The sequence below is a fragment of the Heterocephalus glaber genome, unplaced genomic scaffold, assembly GCF_053883595.1.
Source record: "Heterocephalus glaber isolate CG9 unplaced genomic scaffold, H.glaber_assembly_v1.0 deba00000347, whole genome shotgun sequence".
Taxonomy (NCBI): domain Eukaryota; kingdom Metazoa; phylum Chordata; class Mammalia; order Rodentia; family Bathyergidae; genus Heterocephalus; species Heterocephalus glaber.
The window spans coordinates 43,092,704-43,116,930 of NW_028258143.1; the positions used below are offsets into that span (position 1 = coordinate 43,092,704).

Here is a 24,227-nt window from a genome sequence, read left to right on the forward strand (position 1 = left end):
CTCCACTACAATTTATTTCTTCCTCACTGTTGTCTATTTATTACAATAGTGGTCATAAATAATAAATACTGACTGTCTGCTTTCCTCTTCTCTATCTTATTTCACTTGTCAATATATTATGAAACTCTCTCCATCTCAATAATGAAGTTATAGTACATTCCATTCTAGTACATCATAATTAGTTGCTCATATTTAGAGTTTTTCATGAACATTTGTTAAACCATTAAATGTCTATTGATGGCCTTCTCTGTGAAGTGATAGACTTCAACAATATATTTATGAATATATTTTTTATTTTTATTTAACTATTCCTTTTAAGACAAATTCCTCAAAATATAATTGCCAGGATGAAGAGGAATATGAGTAGTCACTATGACAAAACCAAGGATTTTCTGATTTGTAACTGTATGTTTGTATTAGTGGAATGGAAGACTAATAATTTCCTCTTACAGTAAGAATGGTATAACTTTTTAAAATGCTAATCTAAAACAGATAAGAAATATCATTTTTATTTGGAGTTTATACTACAGAAGATACATATTTTTTATACAAATGCCCATTGTTCATTATGTTTTTCTTTATATTCATGCATCCATAACATCTTTACAATTATGAAATTTCAAATCAATAAAATTTATTTAATTCCTTCTATGTATTCATTTCATATATCAGTAAAATTTGTTTTATTTTACTTATTTTTTTACCTTATTCTAAATCTATGGTATTGATATGTGTGCTTTTTGGTGTTATAAATGAGATGTATTTCATTATGTTTTCTACTGATTCATAATTTATCATCTGAATTTGTCATCTCAATTTTATTTCTGTCATGCCATTTATTTTACATGTATGTAGATTCAAATAATTTGTCCTTTTGCACACAAAATCTATCCTATATTTGGAAATATTTGCAATAATAAAAATTGTATTTTATAAAAATATCATTTGTTTGCTGCAAAAATAATCATTACATTACTCTAAATTAAACATATTTTCTAATATGGAAAATTATTCAAAAAATAATAGTCAGCAAACCCTACATCTCTTTAGGCAGTCCAGCAAGGGTCCCTCAACTATCAACTACTCTCTTCAAATCATAAACAAAGAAGTATCTCTGTATAAGAGAAATCCTCAAAAAATGTGCATTTGTGCTTGAGTGGAGAGTGATGCATCCTAATCTCTTGGGGTCTTTAAATGATTGCACACATCTTGCATCGACAAAGATTCTAATACTCATTCTTCTAGTTGCCTTCCTTTTCAACAGTCTATACCCTCATGTAAGTTATTGCCACTTCTTTTATCAGTTGGTTTATAAAACTGAGAATAGCAATTATATCCCCTACAGTAATCATTAAATATTATCATTAAATTTATGCTGAAATTGTTGAGCCTTTATAGTTTTCACAAACCATAATTATTAATCTCCACACCTATTCTTTCTTATGAGGGAATAACTCTTCTTTATAGCTTATGCATTCTTGTGTGATTTTTTTATTATACCATCTCAAACTTTTGACCATGATGATAATTTAAAATACTTATAAAAAGAATGAAAGAAAGAAGTAAAAGATTTAAGTTGTCACTGCGGGCTACATAAAAACAATCTACCCTATTGGCATGTAAACATTTTTACTTCTTGTCCAAAGAAATTTTAAAAAATTTTCCACCTATAGTAATTTGCCTGTGAACTTCTGAATTCTAATTTTTTTGTGTGGTACTGCGGACTGAACTCAGGACCTTGTGCTTGCAAGGCAGGCATGGTGCTACTGAGCTAAATCCTTGGCCCCCTGCCTATGAAGCTCTTTAGGCCTGAAAAATACAATTAGTCTCAACTGACCGTGAACTGAAAAAGCTGAATCCTGAGGTGTATCCTATAGATTACTGTTCAAGAAACTCACAAATAGTTTGAAATTAGAGAATAAGGTTGTGTTTTTCCTTCATTTAGATCACAGAATCATGGAATCTAAAACTTAAATAGCAGTTGGTTCATTTTCTTATCATATCTAATTTGTAAAACTCCAGTTATTGTCATACAATATTCCAGATCAGAGAATCTTTGAGAAGACCTGTTTGATCTTCTGCCAGGTTTCTAACTTCTGTAGAGGGCAATAGAATTACCTTATATTTCTCTTCCATTTTACTGTAGTTAGTACAATAGCTGAAAGGAAGATTTGGGGAACCTCACAGATATTATAACTAGGGCAAAAAAGAAAAATTTGAAAGCCAGTTGGGAAATAAATATGAAGGCAAATCTATAGAAAAAGCCCCCAGAATGGATATATTAAGTCTAAGTTTATGTTGAAAGGAGGTTATCTAGGTATGGATAGATTGGCAATAAATTATATGAAGTTTACGTTTTCAGCAAAAAACAGGGCTACTGGACAGGTAATACATGGAAACCAGAAAAGCCTCCCACATGCAGAAATGAGATCATGCTCACGTGAACTTTGGAACTAGATCATTCTGTGAACTTTCCCAACTTGGCAATGTTCCCTAAGGTTTGCAGTCACATTAACATTTTAATGAAAGTAGGCTCTACCTCATGGAGTAGTGAAAATTTTTCGAGTGGATATACACAGTAAACATTCAATGAAAGAAAGCAATAATTGTTTTCAGGGAGCTCAAGTGTCCATGGCAGAGACTGGTATCAGTCATGAAATGAAAACCATTTTACAATAAGGGCTATGCTTTCATAGTCTGACTTTTCTTTTATGGAAACCAAAATATTCTTTAATCTGTGGTGGCACAAAACCTGCTGGAGGCAGTTAAACAGTCATTACATTGATTAATCACAATTATGTGGATCTTGGACACAATGCAATTATGGCAGTCCTGGCCATGATGTAAATTACTTATCATTCATCTTTGTTCAGTCACAGAGGTATTTGTGGATTTGCATTTGTTCTAGTTTTTGGAACAGAGTAAAACAAATTTAGGAACCTTGCTGCTTTTCAGAGACTTCTGAAGGAGGCAGCCGTTTTTTGCAAATCCCATATGTCTCAAGGTTTACCTCTTAGAATCCTCAGTTCTGATTGAGAGATATTATTTCACCATTTGCATGGAACAACTGCTTTTTTGAGATGAATAATACTAAGTTGTTCCAGCCTCCAGTCCCCCTCATTGCTAAGTCTCACTCTGTATGTATTCCTTGTTTACTGGAGATTTTAGTGTCTGGATGTATTTTTCACCTTAACTAATTTCTCCATCACTCTGTCTTTACAAAGACAAATCATCCAAAGGCCCAACAGCTTAATATTTTAATTAGCACTAATACTTCTCATATTCATTCAATTTTATCCAACATTTCTGAGACACTTTCATCAAGTATTTGCTTTTGTTCCCTTTATATCACCTATCTGATAAATGCTGCTAGATAAATTTCACAACACTGCAGTAATTATGATTGTCATCTCCAAAAGAGCCTAAATGTGACTAGAATTCTTTGAAAATTTAATATTTCTCAACACTTCCAACAATTAGAAAGCAAGCCATCCCAGTTTCCAGTCCTCATTGCAAGGCTGCCACTCTTAAATGTTTAAGTAACTGCTTCCATTTTTGGTATTGATTTACAGATAAATCAGAAGATATCAGATTAGCATTTCCTTGATTTCCTGTAGCTATCACCAAATTTATAGTCTACCCTGTATCTTTTCAACAAGAAGTTGTTATCACTTTTCTTATGTGTGGTGAATTTCTCCATTTGATTGTGACCCTTCATATTCTTCTAGATACCTCAGATTTATAAATTATTTTTCTGTTTTCCTGTACCTGGTCTAGATTCAAATATTTTATAATTTCTCTTATAATCACACTTTAGAAGTTTTTCTTTGAGATTTATTTCTATCTACAGAATTATGTTCATCCACTCTATCCACAGTAAAGTAATCCAGAAAGTAGTCTTAATTACTCTTTTATTTCTTTATGTACAATCACTCCTCAACCTATAAAAACTTGGATTTATCATTTCCAACTCCATTGATTTTCACAGCAAGTTTGCTAAGAATCTATTTTTGCTATATATGATAAACACTTCCCTGTATTGTCATGTTTGTTTCCATAAAACACTTACCACAAAATGGAATCCTTTTTTTTCCCTTAGAAAATAATCTCTTTTTGCCATTCATGTCAATACACTTTCCTGGGTTTTTTTCTACCTTTCCTGTTGCTATTTCTATTTTAATAGAATACACGAGAGAAGAGAGAGAGAGAGACATTTTTATTTATGTGAGGTTCATATTTTGGATGTTGGAGCTCCTCTGAGTAGCCTCCTCTTTAGGTCTCATTTCTTGCTACATCTTTCCTACCACTTTTTCCCCAATCTAGTGAAATACCACCTTCTCTTCATATTTACTTCATTCACGAAGCTAAGAGCCTGTTTTGGGGACCTCCAAACATCTTGATTCCTTCACCTTAATTATACTTGACTTCTTCTTACTGGTCATATCTCAATAGTGATCTAAAAATCTTTTGGAAAACTTACTCTTACCACATGCCCTTTCCATGTGTTAATAAAAATCCCTATTTTTCCTTCCCTGATATTTAAAATAGTATATTTAAATTGTTTCATTTTTAATTTTTTCTATTAGACCATAATCTCTTAGACAGTAGAGAACAAATATACCATACCAGAAATAAAACACAAGACTATATGTTTTACAGAATACACTTAATGAATATTTGTCAAATAAAATGAATCAATGAATTATATCATAATATACATTCTAGAAAATTTAATAAAGAATTCCAGCCAGAATAAATTATTGAAAAGAGCATTTTTAAGCACTTTGAAAATAAAGTGGTTAATGATTAGAAGGCATTACAGAACCAAAAAGAACACATTGTGCTGCCAATTAATTGGATTTCCTCCTGTATACATGAGAATGTCCTCAGTGGAGTGCCTACATTTTTCTGTTTGGAAATGGCTTTGCCTCAAAAGTATCTAATAATTTAAGTCTTAAACTCTCTTAGATCATTGTGGATGCTATGGCAAAATGAGTTCAAATATGAAAAACAAAAAGTAGTGATATTTCTTATAGGTCTGAGATATTGCAAAGTTAGCATTAGGCTTTGTTTCATTCAACAGTTGCTAAAAAATGTCTTCTGTAAGTATATAGAAGAAAATATTTTGTAGTAGAAGTTATAGAATAGAATACTTGAAAAGCATTGAAAGTCTGGGTGATAATTTTCTACAGGGAGATACTTGCCAGAAAAGGTATTTCTATCCTGAGTGGGAGGTTGGCAATATAATTGTCAAAGTCTTTTCCAGATTTAAGATATCATGATTCTGTTAAGTATTATCATCCCAGGATGTGCTGTACATGACTGCATAAGCCTAAACTGTTCTACATTGAACAAACTACAGAGCAAGTCACTGAAAAAAAAAAAAGAGTTATGTGCATCATCTTGTATACTTGGAGCTTTTCAAAGAATGTAGAATGAAAAGGACAAAAATAAGAAGAAATCTCTACCTACATCATGTGATAATAGATCCTCAGGAAATGTTTAGGACATAGTTTCCTCCAAATTTCGTGCATTTTTAAGTCACAAAGTTTAGTTTATTCAACTATGACCTATACTTAGAATATACTTTTAAAATGTATTCTATCATATGAAAATTCCAGATGTAAAATAAGTGTTTTCTTTAGATTCCTAAGAACTTTTGAAGTTTTTCATTGTGATTATTTTTGCCACCTTCAAAAGTGACCTCTTTGTACACTATCATCTGAAGTTCCAATGAGCTAAGTGGAGCTTTTATATGGTCAAATTCATAACCTCCGTGTTTTCAAAATCCTTTTAAATGATAATGAACCTGCATTGGTGTAGAGTTTAATGTTGCTTTCTGTCTGCAGTGCAGACAGAGGGTTCTTTCCTTTTCCGCTATGATTTGGAAAGGACATCAGAGGTCAAGGAACATAGTCGGCTTGGATAAATTCCATGGATGAAAAGGCCTAATTGAGGGGGCTGGGTAAATTTTGGTAGGCAGCCTATGAGTGAAATGCTGTTTCCAATGGTGTTTCAGTAATTTTATCCAAATAAGAAGCTTTCAGGATTGACTCCTGAGACCTTGTAAGTAGTAAATTGTCACACATTCCAACTGAGCTAATGTTTTACCAAGTGGACACATTTGTGAGACTTTTGATCAGAGCTGAATGACAGAAATCCTAAAGTAAATGGGAGGCAGTTGCTACATCTTCTCTATTGTTTCTTTAGCAATACTCCTGCATCAGAACCTTCCACCTGTACCCACTGTTGTGATCCACATTCAGGCTCTTACTGGCTTATGTATACTCTGTCAATATGGTTTCATTGCAAGTCTCTAGGCTTCCAGTTAAAAGAGGAATTTTGCCTCCATGGTTCAAGCTGGACTTGCTACTGGAAATCCCTTACTTGAAATTTTCTTTGTTCAAAATGTCCGGGCCTGTCCCACCTCAAATACCTAGACATGTCGGAGCCAACTTTCCAATCTCAGGAATATCTTTGTCTTTAAAGTAGTTTTGTCTTTCCTCCTAGATGCAAATAAGATGTTAGCCCCATATTTTGAATTACCCAATGGGCTTGTTGCCCCTATTATGTGTGAGCCAATGTCATGCTTGATCCTGCCTGTTAATGCATATTCAAATTCTGTAACCAATGAATGTATACTGAGAGTGCCTCACTTGTAACGCCCCCTCCCAGAATGTATAACTTCTTTGCTCAAATGTTGGATGGGGCCAGTCTCCCGTGGGAACGTAGGCTGACCTGCCAGCTTAAATAAAGCTTTACTTTCACTTTGTCTCCGAGGTTCCTGGTGCGCTTTCCATGCTCTCGGACTAGCGGTAAGGCGTTTTATCAGTTAAACAGAAACTGCCCATTTCACCGTTTCTCTCCTTTCCAATCTTACCTGTGTGGAACATAAGTCAATCTTTCACAAATACTATTTTGATCACAAATAACTAGTTTCTCTGAAAACCTTCAATGAGTCATTATTATTTAAAATAAAGTGCCAACTATTTAGCATATATTTAAGTACCTAACTCTGTCTACTATTGTAAAAAAAAAAAAAACCCAAAAATAATAAACCCTACTATTGAATAAATTATTCTTCAAATAGTGTTAAGGTCCTGGTTTGAGTATTAAGTTATAGTATCCACCCTTGAAAGGTTACCTTCTCTTTATACCCATTCACCATGTTCCCCTTCAAATCTAGACAGTTTGTATTTCATTGGAATTTTAAAGCTATTAGTATCTAAACTACTACTCGCTGAGCAATTAATCTGTAATCTTATTGATATAGGGCACCAGGTAATCCAAATAAACAAAAATAGTCCAAACAAGGGCAATATTATCACTGTCAACCTGCTAGATTGCCGAGTGTGAGTTCATGTGCTCTAAAATCAAAGAATGAATCCTAGGAACAATGGAGGTTAAGAGTAAAAAAATTTATTGAGAGAAAGGTAGCTTCTGTCTAAGAGAAACAGAAGGAGGACCAGAAAGTGGGTTGCCTGTCCACCCCACTTTTCCAAGGTGTTTTATAGGGCACAGCCATGAAGTGAGGCAGGTACAAAGTGAGACAAAACTATAAGACCCAATGGAAAATTACAAGGTGGGCATGAGGTGAGACAAAACCATGATGAACCAATAAGATTACAAGTACAGTCACCCAGGTACTATTGATTAAGTGGGGATCAAATGGGAAAACAAGTCCTGTACAAGAAATTTCCAGAAATGAAATGGGCTAGAGAGATTAATGCCTATTTAGAATATCAATCACTGCTATTTATCCCCAGGGGAAGTAAGTGGGTGCAGCATTTTTTCTCCTTTTATAATGCTAACAAGTGAATGTGTATAGATTGTCTTTCAAGGGCAGGCCCTGTCTAACTCCCCACAAGATATCTAATTAACCTACCTATCTACAATATTGTGACATCTCTTCTTGTATTGTACTTGGAGTTTATTTTCTTATTTCTTGTCCTAGCCTTGTGATTTTGTCTTTTGGAGGGAAGAGAATGCCTTAATATCTTTGGTTAGATCTAATGCAGTGTCTACAATGCTCTTGCCTCCACATCTCTATAAACTTCAAATAACTACTAGCTAAATTCATATGAAATATCACCTTTCCACTCTTTCTTTAAGCTGCAACTTTAATATGGTTCTTAGTTGAGAAAATAGAGACTCAGGGCATTAATTCAATATTATCAAGTCATTTAGAAGGTTACCTCCCTAATTGTGCTAAATTGTGCTCTTCTGTTGCAGAAAGCCAAGCTCATGTCACACATATTAGGAATAATTACTCATAGTTCTCACCATTCCCCTCAGGCACTGATAGATTTTCTACCTCTATATTGATCTACCAGTTATTTCTTGTCTCTTTTTAAACTGACTGGTCCACTTCAAACAAGTATACCTAATTTTTTGTGTCCTCTATACATTGGCTAGTGCTGCTATTTTATTCCAACCCTTTTTCACTGATGTGTTTCATTTAATAGATGTTCCATAAATATTCATTGGTTTCATCAGATAGAGTTTTGATGCTTCCTATCAAGCCTGGGAGTCTCCTGAAATGATAAACAACACACTTGTACATACACATACAATTTGATCCCTATCATTATTCTTCTGTGAAGTGAAGCCGGAAGCCCAAAATTAAGGAAAGGTTATGGCCAAACATCCCAAGCCGTGTATTAGATCATTATCTTTTAGTTTAATCTCTTGCTTTTTTTTTTCTATTACTTTATCCTTGAGAATCTTTCCCCTATTTCTCCTGAGCCATTTTCTCCCCCACTTTTCTCACCAAGAACATGAAGCTTTAGTGAAAAATGCATTACTTTAAAAGTCATATTGTATGATATGTATTTTTTAGTTTTGAATTAGAGTACATTAATTTTGAAATCTATAAATTTTGTGCACTATAATCAGAAGTCAGTTGCCTTTTGTTGACTGCAAACAATGGGATTTGCAAATGACTTCAAGTCTTTCAGTTCATGAAAGTCATACAGTGTTCATCTGCTCTATCATTGAAGTTATTTTTAAAATAGCTTGATTCTAGTAGGATATTCTAGAACAAATCAGGGCTTAAATTAGATCAATGGATTGTCTTATCCTAAATACACACTTGAATTACCTGAGAATGTTTGGTGAAATGTTTTAACACTGTAAGTTTCACCTTAATAACGTGTGGAAATGGTATATAACCATGAGTGTGTATGTTCACATGCTTATCTATGTACACTTATCTCAATGGATTCAAATGTAAAGCTGGAGTTGAGAATCAGTTGATTAGTGATATTTAAATTCAATGCCAGTTTGAAATATTCTGATTTTAGTTTAAAATTATATCTGTCTAGTGCATGGTGAAAGATATAGGTCTAGTTTTAATCTTTGGCAAGTTGAAGCCCAATTTTTCCAGCACCATTTATTAAAGAGGCCTTCTTTCCTCCAGGGAGGGTGTTTGGCTCCTTTATTGAAGATGAGATGGCTGAGTGTGTCTGGCATTGTTTCTGCATCTTCTAATCTGTTCCACTGGTCCTCAGGTCTGTTTCTTTGCCAGTACCATGCTGTTTTTATCACAGTAGCTTTGTAGTAGAGTTGCAGGTTGGGGATTGTGATACCCACTGCCATGTCTCTGTTACCTAGAATTGCTTTTGCTATTCTGGGTCTCTTCTTGTTCCAAATGAATTTTTGGATTGTTTTCTCAAGGTCCATGAAGTATGCTGCTGAGATCTCAATTGGAATTGCATTAAATCTATATAGCAGTTTTGGAAGTATGGCCATTTTCACTATATTAATCCTTCCTACCCAGGAGCAGGGGATGTCTGTCCATTTTCTGATATCATTTTCAATCTCTCTTTTCAGAGTGCTATAGTTTTCAGAGAAGAGGTCTTTGATTTCTTTTGTTAGGTTGATTCCTAGGTATTTCAGTTTTTTGCATGCTATTGTGAAAGGAATTATTTGCCCTATTTCTCTTTTAGTGAGTCTGTCATTGGTGTAGAGGAAAGCTATTGATTTTTGTGTGTTGACCTTGTAACCAGCTACTTGACTGAATTTGGTTATTAAGTCTAGAAGACTTTTGGTGGAGTTCTTGGGGTCTTCTATATAGAGTATCATATCATCTGCAAATAATGACAATTTGAATTCTTCATTTCCTATCTTTATTCCTTTTATTTCTTTCTCTTGTCTAATTGCTGTAGCTAATGTTTCCAGAACTATACTGAACAAGAGTGGTGATAGTGGACATCCTTGTTTTGTTCCTGATTTGAGTGTGAAGGATTTCAGTTTTTGACCATTTAGTATGATATTGGCTATTGGTTTTTCATAGATGGCTTCTATCAGTTTGAGGTAGAGACCATCTATTCCAATTTTTTGTAGGGTTTTTATCATAAATGCATGTTGGATTTTGTCAAATGCTTTTTCTGCATCTATGGAGATAATCATATGATTTTTGTCCTTGGCTCTATTGATATAGTGTATTACACTGATTGATTTGCATATATTGAACCATCCCTGCATCCCTGGGATGAATCTCACTTGATTAGGGTGTATGATCTTCTTGATGATCTTCTGCATTCTGTTTGCCATTATCTTATTAAGAATTTTTGCATCTATGTTCATTAGTGAGATTGGCCTATACTTCTCCTTTTCGGTTGGGTCTTTCTCTGCTTTGGGGATCAAGGTGATGCTTGCTTCCAGGAATGAATTTGGGAGTATTCAAAATGGATTAAAGATCTAAATATTAAAATAGAAACTCTGAACTAGTTGGAACAGAGGTTAGGTAGAACTGTTGAAGACATGTGTGTAGTAAAAAATTTTATGAACAAAACCTCAGTTGCCCGTGAACTAGCACAAACAATCAACAAGTGGAATCTCTTCTTATTAAAAGGCTTTTGTACAGCAAGAGAAACCACCAGCAGTGTGAAGAGACAACCCACAATGTGGGAAAAAATCTTCACCTGCTCTTCCTCAGACAAAGGTCTACTGTCTTGAATCTATAAAGAATTTAAAAAGATCAGACCTCCCAAATTTACAGACCCAATCTGAAAATGGGCATCTGAAATGAACAGATATTTCTCAAAGAAGTAAAAATAGCAAATAAATACATGAAAAAATGTTCAACATCACTGGTCATTCGAGAGATGCAAATGAAAACAACACTGAGATTCCACCTCACTCCAGAAAGAATGGCTGTTTTCATGAAACCAATCAATAACAAATGCTGGCGGGACTGTGGGGAAAGAGGAACCCTGCTCCACTGCTGGTGGGAGTGTAGACTGGTGCAAGCACTGTGGAAATCAGTATGGAGATACCTCAAAGAACTGGGACTGGAAGTCCCATTTGACCCTGCTATTCCACTGCTGGGGATCTTCCCCAAAGAATTAAAAGAATCATACCACAGTGATATATGTGCCCCCATGTTCATAGCAGCACAGTTTGTGATAGCTAAAACTTGGAAACAGCCCTAATGCCCATCAACTGGAGACTGGATAAAGAAAATGTGTGGTTTTTTTATAAAATGGAGTACTACTCAGCCATAAAAAATGAGAAATTAGAGGTATTTATAGCTAAGTGGATGCACATTGAGGCGATACTCTTAAGTGAAATAAATAGGATACACATATATAAATACCAAATAGTTTTTCTGGTGTGAGAAACTGAAAGTTTAAATAAGGACTAAAAGGTATAATAGGTAATGTGAAATACGAAGAAAAGGGGCAAAGGGGAAGGAAGTGGGAGGGCTAGGGGAAAGGATAGAAGGGAATGGGATTAATATGAAAAATGGAAAAATAGGAACAAAATCTTTGTAAATAGGGAGGAATGGAGGGGTTGAAGAGACAGCTGGGCAAGGGTGAAAAATAAGAACCAAGAGAGACTATGTAAAGGTGCAAATTTCCAATGATGAATGTCATTATACTGTATATCTAAAATGTACCAATGATTAGAATGAATAATCAATAATGTAAAATAGGAAGAAAAGGTCCACAGGGGTAGGGGTAGTAGGAAGGGCAGGGGAAAGGAAAAATGATGAGAAATGGAAAAAATGGAAATAAAGTCTTTGTAAATAGGGAAGGGTGGAGGGGGTGAAGGGTGGGTTAGGAATGGGGAAAAAATAAGAACCAAGATGCATTATGTAAAGGTACAATTCCCAATGAGAAATGTAATTGTATTGTATATCTAAAATGTACCAATAAAATAATTTAACAAAGTAAATAAATAAAAGAAAATAGAATTATATCTGTCACTGTGAATCTTTGTACTTTAATTTGTCTATAAATTCTATTAAAATCCTGTTATTAGCACTTAAAATTAAGGTAACTATCAAAACACTGCTAAAATAGCAGTGTATTCTAGCCACTGCCCTGAAAATATTAAAAAATACTGGATCAAGTGAATTTTTTAATAAATTTATTAGACTAGGAAAAAGTCACTTTTTTTTCAAAGTAAGCATTTTTTGCTACTGAGAAGCTCATTCAGAATTTGGATTTGGCAGGTATTATTATTCCTTAACATTAGGGGCTTAGTCTCCCTTTTGGTCTTTGAAACATTTAGCTGAGAGAAGTGCTTCAATTGGATAAGCAATCCTAGCTGTCCAGTACCTTACAACGTCTTATATAAGTGTTTGACCCATTTACATTCTTAAGAAATTTGTTAAGAAAAATGAAGATCCAACATTTAAATTCACAAAACTATTATGTAACTCTGTGGAAAAAGTCCTAAAATTAAATGGAACCTAATGACAGAATGTGTGGGCTTGTGTGTATAAAACAATGCATCAGGAAGGAAAGAGACCCGCTTTCCAAAGAACCTAGAACAAAGTTGTAAGTTAGGTTAAAAGAAATACAGTCTTGGAAAGTAGGATAGTTAGAGAGAACCTAGAAGACTGGGAGGAAAAAAAGAAGAAGCAAAGAGAAAGTGGTGGTTGAGTGTTATTAAAAAACTGTTTCCATTTTATGAATAATCACACAGTGACAAGATGTCTGGAAAAATGTTCTAAGCTGACATACTGAAATAAGTGGACCTAACAATTTCAATTTCAGCTCTGGTTTAAATCACTTATAAAGTAGGTATGACCTACTTTAAGTGTAAGATCATAGAACTCATGGATTAAAACAATCAATTTTTATCCTATTTTTCACTGTATTTGTTACTCTTCTAATAGAATAGAAATGATAAATGAGAACATTCATATTCTAACCTCCAATTCATCCATTCATTGACCTGGGCAAATTATTGTAAATTATTTCTCTGACTCGCAGTTTTCTCATCTTTAAAATGAGTTTAATAAAAACACTGCTGATGGTAAATCATATATTCAATTACATTTAGATAATGTATGTTAGAAAGATTAACTGAGATATCATATATATAATACATATAATATATACATATTTTACACATATATATATATGTGTGATTATCACTCAGCCAAGCATGTTGTAACCATTGACTCAGGGGTAACCATAATAAAGAGAAGCAACCTTGTAAAGTAGACCTACAACTTAAAATAAATAGGAAGAGAATTTAAAATTGGCATGCTTTGCAAACAGGAACCTCACAGTTATTTGTATGTCACTGCTCAGGATTTTAATGTTCTGTGAAATAGTCCCATCATACAAAATGCTCTAGGTAAAAAGTCACTTTTATCTCTTGGGCTAAGAGAACTACATTGCACACTCCAGGTTTTTTTCCACTCATTTGTTCAAAGATAAGCAGCAAGCTATTACTCTCTTGCAGGACTGTTTTCAGAGACTATTTCTGGCTACCACTTGTGGGAATGCTTTATGAGATGTCACTGTGTGTAGGAAAAGATAGCATGGTTTGTCCTGGGCAGATAGGCCATATTCTGCTCCAGACTGATGGCTTTGTCTTTTGTCATTGTCAGAGGCTTATTTAACAAGCTGTGACTCTGGTTCATTACAAAGAAAACTGTCATCCCAGACACGTGGCCTGAACATCCTTTCATCTTCCAGGGCAGTGGGATCTGTCTTGTGACATCAAGCAGACCAACAATCCAGATGGACTATGCAGGCTGCAGCCAAGTATCAAGGAAGCTTTGTGTTGGCACAGTTCCAGGGTTGTCACCTTTGATTAGATTACATGGATGGGGAGAAAATGTATGTAAGCTTTTAAACTGTGTATGCTGATAATATGTTACAAATATCACCTGAAAGGAAATGGTACAAATAGTTGCGTTAGGTGATAATTATTTATCATGATGTTATTCTGAGTAACAGATAAGTCAATTAAGATTGATTAACTCCACCATCCTTCCATCTTCACAACCTCTTCTCATCACTAGATAGTCATAATACATAATTTCTTGTAACAACTTTATAGTTTTAATTACAAATATTCCTTCAAGATTGTGGACAAGTGATTGATTCATTGGCTTTATGTGTGTGTGGCAAATTGGCTCTTTTAATTTCTATATCAACTAAGAAAGAAAATATGTAGAGATAGTCAGTGTTTCTCGGGGAGTTCTGTGGTTGAGAGTAGATGGATTTATTTATGTTACAACTTTTCCATCACAGTCTGTGGGACATATATTGGCTGTGGAAATCCAGCCCAACCTGCTGAGTTCAGCACATTGCCTGATCCTCAGACAAAGTATTCTGCTGTAGCTGTGACTTGGCAGATCAGATTAAACTACTTTGGGGACATTAAAATATAAATATTTTATAGGTGCCCTCATGAGATTGAATTTAAACTAAAACACTTAAAAGTCTCAGTTGTTTGATAGTCTCACTAATGATTTCTTTATTTTGCTTTGCTTTAATCTACATTTTGCAAAGTCATCTTGTATAGGGTTCAATTTTATTTTTTCTCTGCTGTTGTTTTCCTGATAAATATCAGGATGTTGAAAGAAGTTAGAATATTAGCAGCAAAGTTTTGAAATCTAAAGGTGAAGGAATCCTTTAGCCAACAAGTGTCTCCTATAAAAGTTCAAATTACTGAGCTCCCCCGCTGCCATCCCAAGCTCCTAGGGCAGAGAAGGTGAGCTGCACAGGCACCAGAAGCAGCTGCTGGATTAATTTCTCATGTTCCCTCATAATTTTGAAGCAATTTTTCTTTTCCTGGTCACTAATTGCAATAAATCTTCTATATCTGAAATTCTGTCCTCACATTGGCTCATTCTGCTGTGTAGACTTTCAATGGAGTTTTTGATCTCCTGGAAATCTATTTGCATCTGTTTTATGGATTCCATTTGTTTTTTATGTTGGGATTCCATCATGTTCCTCAGCTCCTCTCTAGATTTATTAATCATGTCTTGCATTAGGGACACAATTCCTCCTGTTATCTGAGAAATTATTTCTGATTTCATTTTTTCCAGATCCCCTTTTGTTGCTAGTTCAGTGGGTCCAAGTGGTTGAGTATCAGAGTGTTCCATCTCATTTCCCTATGGGGTTGCTGTAGGTGATCTGGAAGTCTGGTTTTGAGACTTATTTACGTGTTTTCTCATTTCGACTGGGGCGGGGGCCTGTTACCGCCTGCACAGATTACCTCCTCTGAGCTGGGAGAGGTGGGACAGGGGCCCGGAGCAGCGGTAGGGATGGTAACCCAAAAGCCCTTTCCTGTAGGCTGGGAGCAGTGGGAGGGATGGTGGCCAGGAAGCCCCTTCCTCTGGACCAGGAGCAGTGGGATGGCGGCTCAGAAGCCCCTACCTCTTTGCCGGGAGCAGCGGGACTCAGTACCTTGGTCTGGTGGTCTGGTGTCCTCTGCATCTTTGTAGTGTGGAACCAGGTGGCTGCCTGTCTGCAGCGGGGCGATTCGGAGCCTTCTGCATGACTTGGGACCTCTGTAGGGCATGCACAGACCTGCCTATTGGCAGTGGGCTGATTCAGCGTCTTCTGCGTGACTCAGGACCTCGGTATGGAGTGCACAGACCTGCCTATCTGCAGCGGCTGATTCCCAGATCTGACTTCTAATAGTTTGTTTTGTTAAACAAATTTTCATCTATGTTCATACTTTTTTCTTCTATTATCTTTATCTAGTTTTAGGATTAGCACAATGTTGAGTTCCTAAAATGAGGGGAGAAGTGTTCCTTCTTTTTTCTGCTTTAATTGTTTGATATAATTTATCAGTTAAAATGTTTATGAGCCTGCTGTTGTCATATAGGTATGTTTTCAAGCTAGGAGTATACTTTCTTTAATAGGTGCTATTCAAATTTTATATTTCCCCCAGAGTCAGTTTCATTAATTTGTCTTCCAAGGTACTTCTTAGAAGTTGTCAAATTTATTTCAAAAAAGATTTTTGTAATATGCTTTCTATATCTTTTTAAATTCTGTCAAATCTGTGGTAATTTCTCCTAGATCTTGATGTTGTAATTTAAAAATGCATAATTGATATTGTGTAACAGGAAGAAAAGTCTAAAGGAGCAGGGGAAGTGGGAGAGGTAGGGGAAAGAAAAAAAGGGAAAAGAAAAAATATGAGAAAAGGAAAAAAATGGAAACAAAGTCTTTACAAATAGGGAAGAATGGAGGGGGTGAAGGGAGGGCAAGGGAAGGGGAAGAATAAAAGAACCAAGATACTCATGTAAAGGTACAAGATCCCAATGATGAATGTAACTGTATTTTATACCTAAAATGTACCAATAAACTTAATGGGGAAAAAAAAGGAAGTTCTAATTACTAAACTGAAAGATAATTCTTTTTAAAAAGTAAGAACACTGCAAACCATCACAGAGAGGAGGGTGTACTCAGAGGGAGTCCATCATACAGTTGGACACTGCACACAGGTGCCAGCTGGGCTTCTGAGTGTGGCTCAACTCTACCCAGCACTCAACTCACTGACCAGTATGCTCAGGAGAGTGGGTCTGTCTAGTTACATGCCCAGAGCTGGTCCTTTCCATCTCAGCATCAAGACACCAGATAGGCTAGTAGTGTTCTTAAGTTCGTTGAAGTTAGACATTTAACAAACAAAATATCTGCATACAGCCAATCCTGGTGGCTCCTGTCAGAAGTCCCAGCACTCTGCCAAGTGGAGACAGAAAGATTGCCAGTTTGAGCTCAGTTGGGGAAATTTAGTGATTTAGAAGGACTGTCTCAAAATAAAAACAGGTCTGGGAATGTAGATTACTATGGAGGCCCTGGGTTCAATTCTCATTATGCAAAAAAAAAAAAAAAATCTGTTTACATAAAACAATTATCCCAAAATTGTCTCTAGGATTTTAGAAAAAGTGGTTTTCCAATTTTGACATAAAGTCAACTGCATATGTTTTATCAGTCCTTTAAATGTATAATTAAACTTCCTAAAAATCTAAATTTAGTTTTTAAGTTTTATGTTCTTGAGATATCTGTATAGGTGCTAAGATTAAGGTTGAACATTCATGTATCCCTCTACTTTGAATGCTTTGGAAATAACCTACCTAAGCCACTACAAATGATTCTTTTAATTAATAAATCTATGTAAATTATAATTTAATCTTGATAAAAAGGAATGTGACTAGCCTTGGTCATGATTACATTTTAGATGTGGCGTTCCCTGTCTTTGTCAAATTTGCCTTGCCATTCTGTGGGGGGTTTTTTGGGTACCAGGGATCAAACTAAGGACCTTGGGGTTGTGAGGCAGGTGCTGGATCACTGAGCTAAATGCCCAAACGTTGCCTTGCCATTCTGGATAAACAAAAAACTTCACATATCACTGGTAAATGTATTCTTACTAAACAAATAGATGTATTGAGTAGACTACTTTTAAGAATTTTTATTTATAGTCTAGAATTGATTAATGGCCCCCCTTTTTTGCCTTAACCAAATGATATAACTCTTCTAGATGAGATGTAATATATGAAGCACTGGGATGTTTTCTCCCTTACCATGTTATTCTCATGTAGTATATTCTCTTTCTTTTTACTTTTAAATACTTTCATATTAAGATCAAGTATCCAATGGATAGATATTTCAGTAATTAGCACCCAGATATAAAGTTTATATTTCTTAAACAACATACCATCTAAAATATTAAAAATGTGAACCAGGAGAGCTTGATTTTCTATGGTATCTTGATTATTTGTGTCCTTTTGGAAGAACTATAGAATTAAAAAGGAAAGTAGAGTAGCCTTAAGTACATATAGGACTCATATCTTAACATTCACATGCTGTATAATTAATTTCATGGTCAATTGAAGCCAGTTAATTCAGTCAAAAAATCTTTGACAGATTTTTCCAGTTATACAGCAAAAGAAAATCTTTGAATTTAAAATGCACATCAAATATCAAATATTAAGTTATTCACACTTAGAATCTACATTCTTTGCATATGCAGGTACACCTAACAAAATGTGAGCCAAATTAAACTACAAAGATCTATTTCATTCAGAATATCTGCTAAAATGAAAAATTGTACATGGCATAAATTAATTCCACTTTGGTTTCATGCCAGACTGCAAACAAAGTATGCTTATGATATATGAGATAAAGATGCAAATGACAGAGAAGATGTTCTAACCAATGAAAATGAGGAGTTACCTAGTTCCTTACAAGACATCTCCCAGTTTCATAGTCAGCATACCTTATACAGAATGAAGAAGCAAGTAGATTAGAGCTCATAGCTTCCTAGCTTCTGCAATTCAGGCTGAGGGGAGTGCTATGTGAATACTCAAAGTTGTACCTACTAAAGTTAAGGCAATTCCATCCTGCTTTATGTTTATTTCTTATAGTCATCGAGTCTACAGATTTGTTGCTTCTACCCATGGCCTGGCACAAATTAGATATCTCCCAAACTTTTGTCTAATATATTGTGATCAAAGTTCAGGACATCCCTGGGGATCTGAAAGAGTTGCTAGACTCATGATTATAGCAATTCTTGGTGCCATAGCTTCTCTGATAGAAAGCATAAAACTTAAAATTGCAATTCAGTGTAATGTCCTTATTTCTCTTTTGCTTCACATAGTTCATGTGAAGACTGCAGCTATAGATCATTACTGTGTTCAGACTTATCAAGTCTTAAGTGATGCATAACTTTATTTTTTTGAAATTAAGTGAAATAATGGTTTAATCTTCCAAAAGTAAGTTGTGACACTGTTGGTGGTTAGCTTCTCATTTTTTCCTTTGAATTCAAATCATTAGAAAGTAAATGAGATAAAAATAAAAATTCTAGAAACTATATCTTGGAAAGCTTTTATGAACACTAGCTAGTCCCAGATGGGAGTGTGCAACGCCATTGTTTTTAGCATAAATACCTGTGTTTTATGGAAACACTAGGCAAGATTTAGAAGATCAATAGTGTAAATCTATCATATTCACCATGTTAAGAACCAAGACAAAAATTTAATGTATTTTATTTTGCATAACAAGTTGTCTAAGAATTTTACAGGATATTAATTTTACTAAAATATTAGTCATTTAATAAGCTAATTCTGATTTGTGATTAACTGTTAAATTAAAATACCTGCCACATTAATATCACTGTTAACACACACTGTTGTAAAATAATAAGAAATTTGGGTATCAACTACCCTCCTCAAAAACTCAACCTGCAACCTCTATTAATGATGGCAAATTGGAGAGCAGCATAAGAACACAGACAGTGCATCTTTGTTTTCCAAAGTTTTCTCTTGTTTTGATTTTGAGACAGTATCTTGCTCAGACCGGTCTTGAAGTCAAGATTCTCCTGCCATGGATACCTGAATAGCTGGGATTACAAATGTGTCCCACTGCTTGTGGCTTCAGCATTGGTTTTTTGTTTGTTTGTTTGTTTCGGTTTTTGTAGCATCACTTTTGAATGTTATATGACAAGTTAGAATGGTTAGGAGTTACTTCTCATTAAGTTTAGAGTTTGTTTGATAAAATTCTATAGTTTGAGAAACTGAAACTATAAATAAAGACTAAACGGTATAATAGATAATGTGAAATAGGAAGAAAAGGGGCAAAGGGGAACGGGAGGTGAAAGGGATGGGGTAGAGGTAAGGAAAGAAGGGAATGGAATTAATATGAGAAAAAGAAAAAATGGAAACAAAGTCTTTGTAAATAGGGAAGGATGGAGGGGGTGAAGGGAGGGCAGGGGAGCGGGGAAAAATAAGAACCAAGAGAGATTATGTAAAGGTGCAAATTTCCAATGATGAATGTCAGCACATTGTATACCTTAAATGTACCAATAAAATTAATTTTAAAAAATTGTATAGTTTGGTTTTATCAAGAGAAATAAAAGGAAAATGGTTTCTAATCTTAATTTTTTCAATTTTCAACATCAGCTCTGGGTTTTGGGCTTCCTTTTAAAGTTACACAACCTTAGGGCCAGGGATTTAGCTCAGTGGTTCCAGCACCTGCCATGCAAGCAGAAGATCCCGAGTTTGGTCCCTGCTACAAAGAAAAAAAAAAAAGTTACACAACCTTTTGTCCACCATAAAGAAACACTAGCCAATTTGCAATCTATTGTGCATGTGCATGTTACTTCTGCTTTCCCGGAACAGCAGCTTTGTGAATATTTCATAGCTATTCCTGAGTTGAGTCAATTCATTGACATCTGTCTCAGAATAGGAAGCATTCTGTATTTACTTTGTCTGTGTTTACTAATCTCACACATCTTATTTTTTCCTGAAGGAAGATTAGAAATGCAACACTAAATAATTAGCCACTCAGTCTACCTGTTTTGTGGCAATCATCCTTGAATCTCTTTTCCATTTGTAAAGAGTTTTAATAAGACCATTAATAACAACAGTTTAAAAATATTCCATTCAAAAACAGAATTTGGGACTGAGTACATAATGAAAAAAAACCCAGCATGTGTACACACAAAGCTGTAAATGTACGCGCGCACACACACACACACACACACACACATTGAACTGGGAAAACTTTCCAAATAGTCAATGAATGGTGGTGGGAAGGGTATGTGAGGAACTGGGCTGTCTGGTTATATAAGGAGATAAAAGAGATTTAACATCTCTCAAATTTTATTCAGATAGTAAAAGGAAATTTGTTCACCTGTGTTTCTTGGAAAGATATGCACAGAATGAAATTTAAAATTTAAGTTAATAGCATACTGTGTCAAAATTGAACATCTGACTCAATCATAAACAATCAAAAATAAATTTACTATTCTCAAAGGATAGAAATGGGTTCCAGTAAGTCAGTTTCATGAATTCTGTCCTTGGGAAGGATAGAACATCCACTCAGCTACAGATACAATGGAGCAATTGATGAGCTAGAAATCAGAAGTCTCAGATTCTAATTTTAGAAACAAAATGTCTGATTACATGACCTTAGGTAAGTTACTTAGCTAAACTGCTTTTTCATCAAGCAGGAAGATAATATTTTGAGATTCATGAGCAAATTATTTTTAAAATACATGAAATATAATAAAATCATAAGTTAGATATACAGTCTGATATACAGAATAGTACAATTTTATACATCTTTGTGTATGTTTTTGGTGTTACATATATAATTGAAATATATGTAGGTCTTAACATTTACAAGAGTCATAATTTAATGAGGGTATAAATTTAATATTTTTAATAAGTCATAGGAAAGACTAAGATCATTACCATATATTTTATTATTAAGTCTATTCTATACATTTTGAGATAGTTTTCTATTTTATCTGAAAACAGTAGAAATAAAATAGGAAAAGGAGTAAAATAATTAATCTTTTATTTCTCACACAAAAACTCAAAGAAATTCAAGTCCCAGAGAAATATCAGAAAAGCACTTAAAAAGTTATTATTAAATGTAAATAATAAATAGTTATAATAAGAGAGAAAATGTCTTGAAAATAATTTGGTTACATAGAATGGAAAAGTTTTTGAGTCACACACAGAACATCTTATGTTTTTCACTTAAGTAAAGTTAGTTATTAGAGCAACAAAAATCTATTTTAACAGATAGTAAACACATTTTAAAAACTTGTTTTAACAACTCTTTGTCTAAGAAACCAACATATGGATGAGGAAAAAGAGTCTGTGTATTTATGTATACATGTGAATATATATGTGTATATATGTATATAACAATTTATGAGCAATAAAGATAGAATTTCTTCCCTCTGAATTCTTTTGAAATCAAGAATGACAAGTGTAGGAAAAACAAAACAAATAAAATACATTAGATTTATGTTGTGTAGCAGTTTACAATTATCTACTCTAAAATAAATTATAATAAAAGCTAATATTAGCCTAACTATAAAGTACTCATTTTATATCTATAGCAATGTGCCTATAACACATTTAGTGTCAAAGTTACTGTTTCTTTATGATGAGGTTAGTTGTTTCCTAAAGGTGAACAAACTGGTGATAACCCACTGTTTATTAGGGTTAATCAAATATATCACCTAAACAGGTTTTTAGTCATTAAATATTTGTTGAATCTGGAAAGAATGGAAGACAGAGAGAAAAGAAGGCAGGAAAGCAAGATAAGAAAGTGGGAAGGAAGGAGAAAGAAAAGGAAGGGAATATTCAGTTAAATGATTTCTACCTCAACCTTTATTTTGTATTAGAAAGAAGACTCCAAAACATTTCAGGATCCAGTTGCTTTGCTTCTTAAGATAAGAAGACTCCCAAAGACATGTTTACATCAATTTGTTCTTTTTAACTCTGCCAAGAAAAACATTTAAGTTAAGCATAATAACTCAATTCTGCAGGATGTTGATTAATCTAAAGTTTCTTTGCTTCTAAGAAATACAACATACTTTTAAAAAGGACCCATTTGAACTCTTTGACATACGTGATGCTGGTTTCACATTATAAGCCATTCACTATTATTTTAATATTTCAATATTTTATTTATAGTTTAAATACAGTACAAAGATAGGATGAGTGTCCTGAATCAATTTCTTAAGAATAATTTCAGTCTATGGTGCAACCACTGTGGAAATCAGTATGGAGATACCTCAAAGAACTAGGACTGGATGTCCTGTTTGACCCAGCTAATCCCCTGCTGGGTATCTTCCCCAAAGAATTAAAGGAATCATACCACAGTGATATATGTGCACCCATGTTCATAGTAGCACAATTTGTAATAGCTAAAACTTGGAAACAGCCCAAATGCCCATCAACTGGAGACTGGGTAAAGAAAATGTGGTTTTAAAATAAAATGGAGTACTACTCAGCCATAAAAAATGAGAAATTAGAGACATTTATAGCTAAATGGATGCAAATTGAGGTGATACTCTTAAGTGAAATAAATAGGACACACATGAATAAATACTGAATAGTTTCTCTGGTGTGAGAAACTGAAAGTGTAAATAAGGACTAAAACGTATAATAGGTAATGTGAAATAGGAAGAAAAGGGGCAAAGGGGAAGGGGAAGTGGGAGGGGTAGGGCAAAGGAAAGAAGGGAATGAATTAATATGAGAAAATGGAAAAATGGAAAGAAAGTCTTTGTAAATAGGGAGGGATGGAGGGGTTGAAGGGAGGGCAGGGGAAGGGGGAAAAATAAGAACCAAGAGAGATTATATAGAGGTGCAAATTTCCAATGATGAATGTCATTATATTGTATACCTAAAATGTAGCAATGATTAGAATGAATAATTGATAATGCAAAATAGGAAGAAAAGGTCCAAATGGGTAGGGGAAGTGGGAGGGGTAGGGGAAAGGAAAGAAGGGAAAGGAAAAATGATGAGAAATGGAAAAAATGGAAACAAAGTCTTTGTAAATAGGGAAGGGTGGAGAGGGTGAAGGGAGGACTAGGAATGGAGAAAAAATAAGATCCAAGATGCATCATGTAAAGGTACAAGTTGCCAATGAGAAATGCAAATGTGTTGTATACCTAAAATGTACCAATAAAAGAATTTTAAAAAAGAATAATTTCAGTCTATAAAGATAACTATATTATTAATCTTTTAAGCTATAATATGGATATTTAACATTCTATTCCCATAATGATTTAATTTACCCACTTAGAGAATATTATTTTTCAAATATCGAGAATAATATCCCTTAAATTTGGCCTTAATTCTTGAACACTAAAATCACACAAAAATGTATTGTATTCTGTACACAAAGAATTAATTTCTTTTTAACTACAAAATTCTAGCCCTTACTGAGCTACTAATATGCTTTGATTGTTGTGTTTTATTTTGTTCCACTTCTGACTTCTCTCTAAGTTCATATTGCCAGAAGAGACAGGTGGTGCATGAAAGTTGCTTAAAACAGTGCCAATTTTAGCTCCATAGCAATCATGGGTAAAACCAAGTGGAAATTTATGCAAAGGTGGGAGAAAAGTAAGAAAGAGGCATGATCTTTTCCCATCTTCTGGATGCATCTTAATATTTTCTCTTATTCTAATTTCCTAAGCAATAAAGACTTCTAGCATTTAAATTA

At 34.3% G+C, this 24,227-nt stretch overlaps 1 long non-coding RNA gene across 1 annotated transcript in view; it reads left to right on the plus strand.

Moving 5' to 3' along the window:
- Window positions 1-20,095, plus strand: part of LOC147829936 (uncharacterized) — a 118,401-nt gene extending 98,306 nt beyond the window's left edge. The window contains exon 4 of the long non-coding RNA XR_015446690.1: window positions 13,853-20,095. This is a non-coding gene — a long non-coding RNA (uncharacterized LOC147829936). The remainder of the gene's footprint in view (window positions 1-13,852) is intronic.
- The last annotated feature ends 4,132 nt before the right edge of the window (window positions 20,096-24,227 follow it).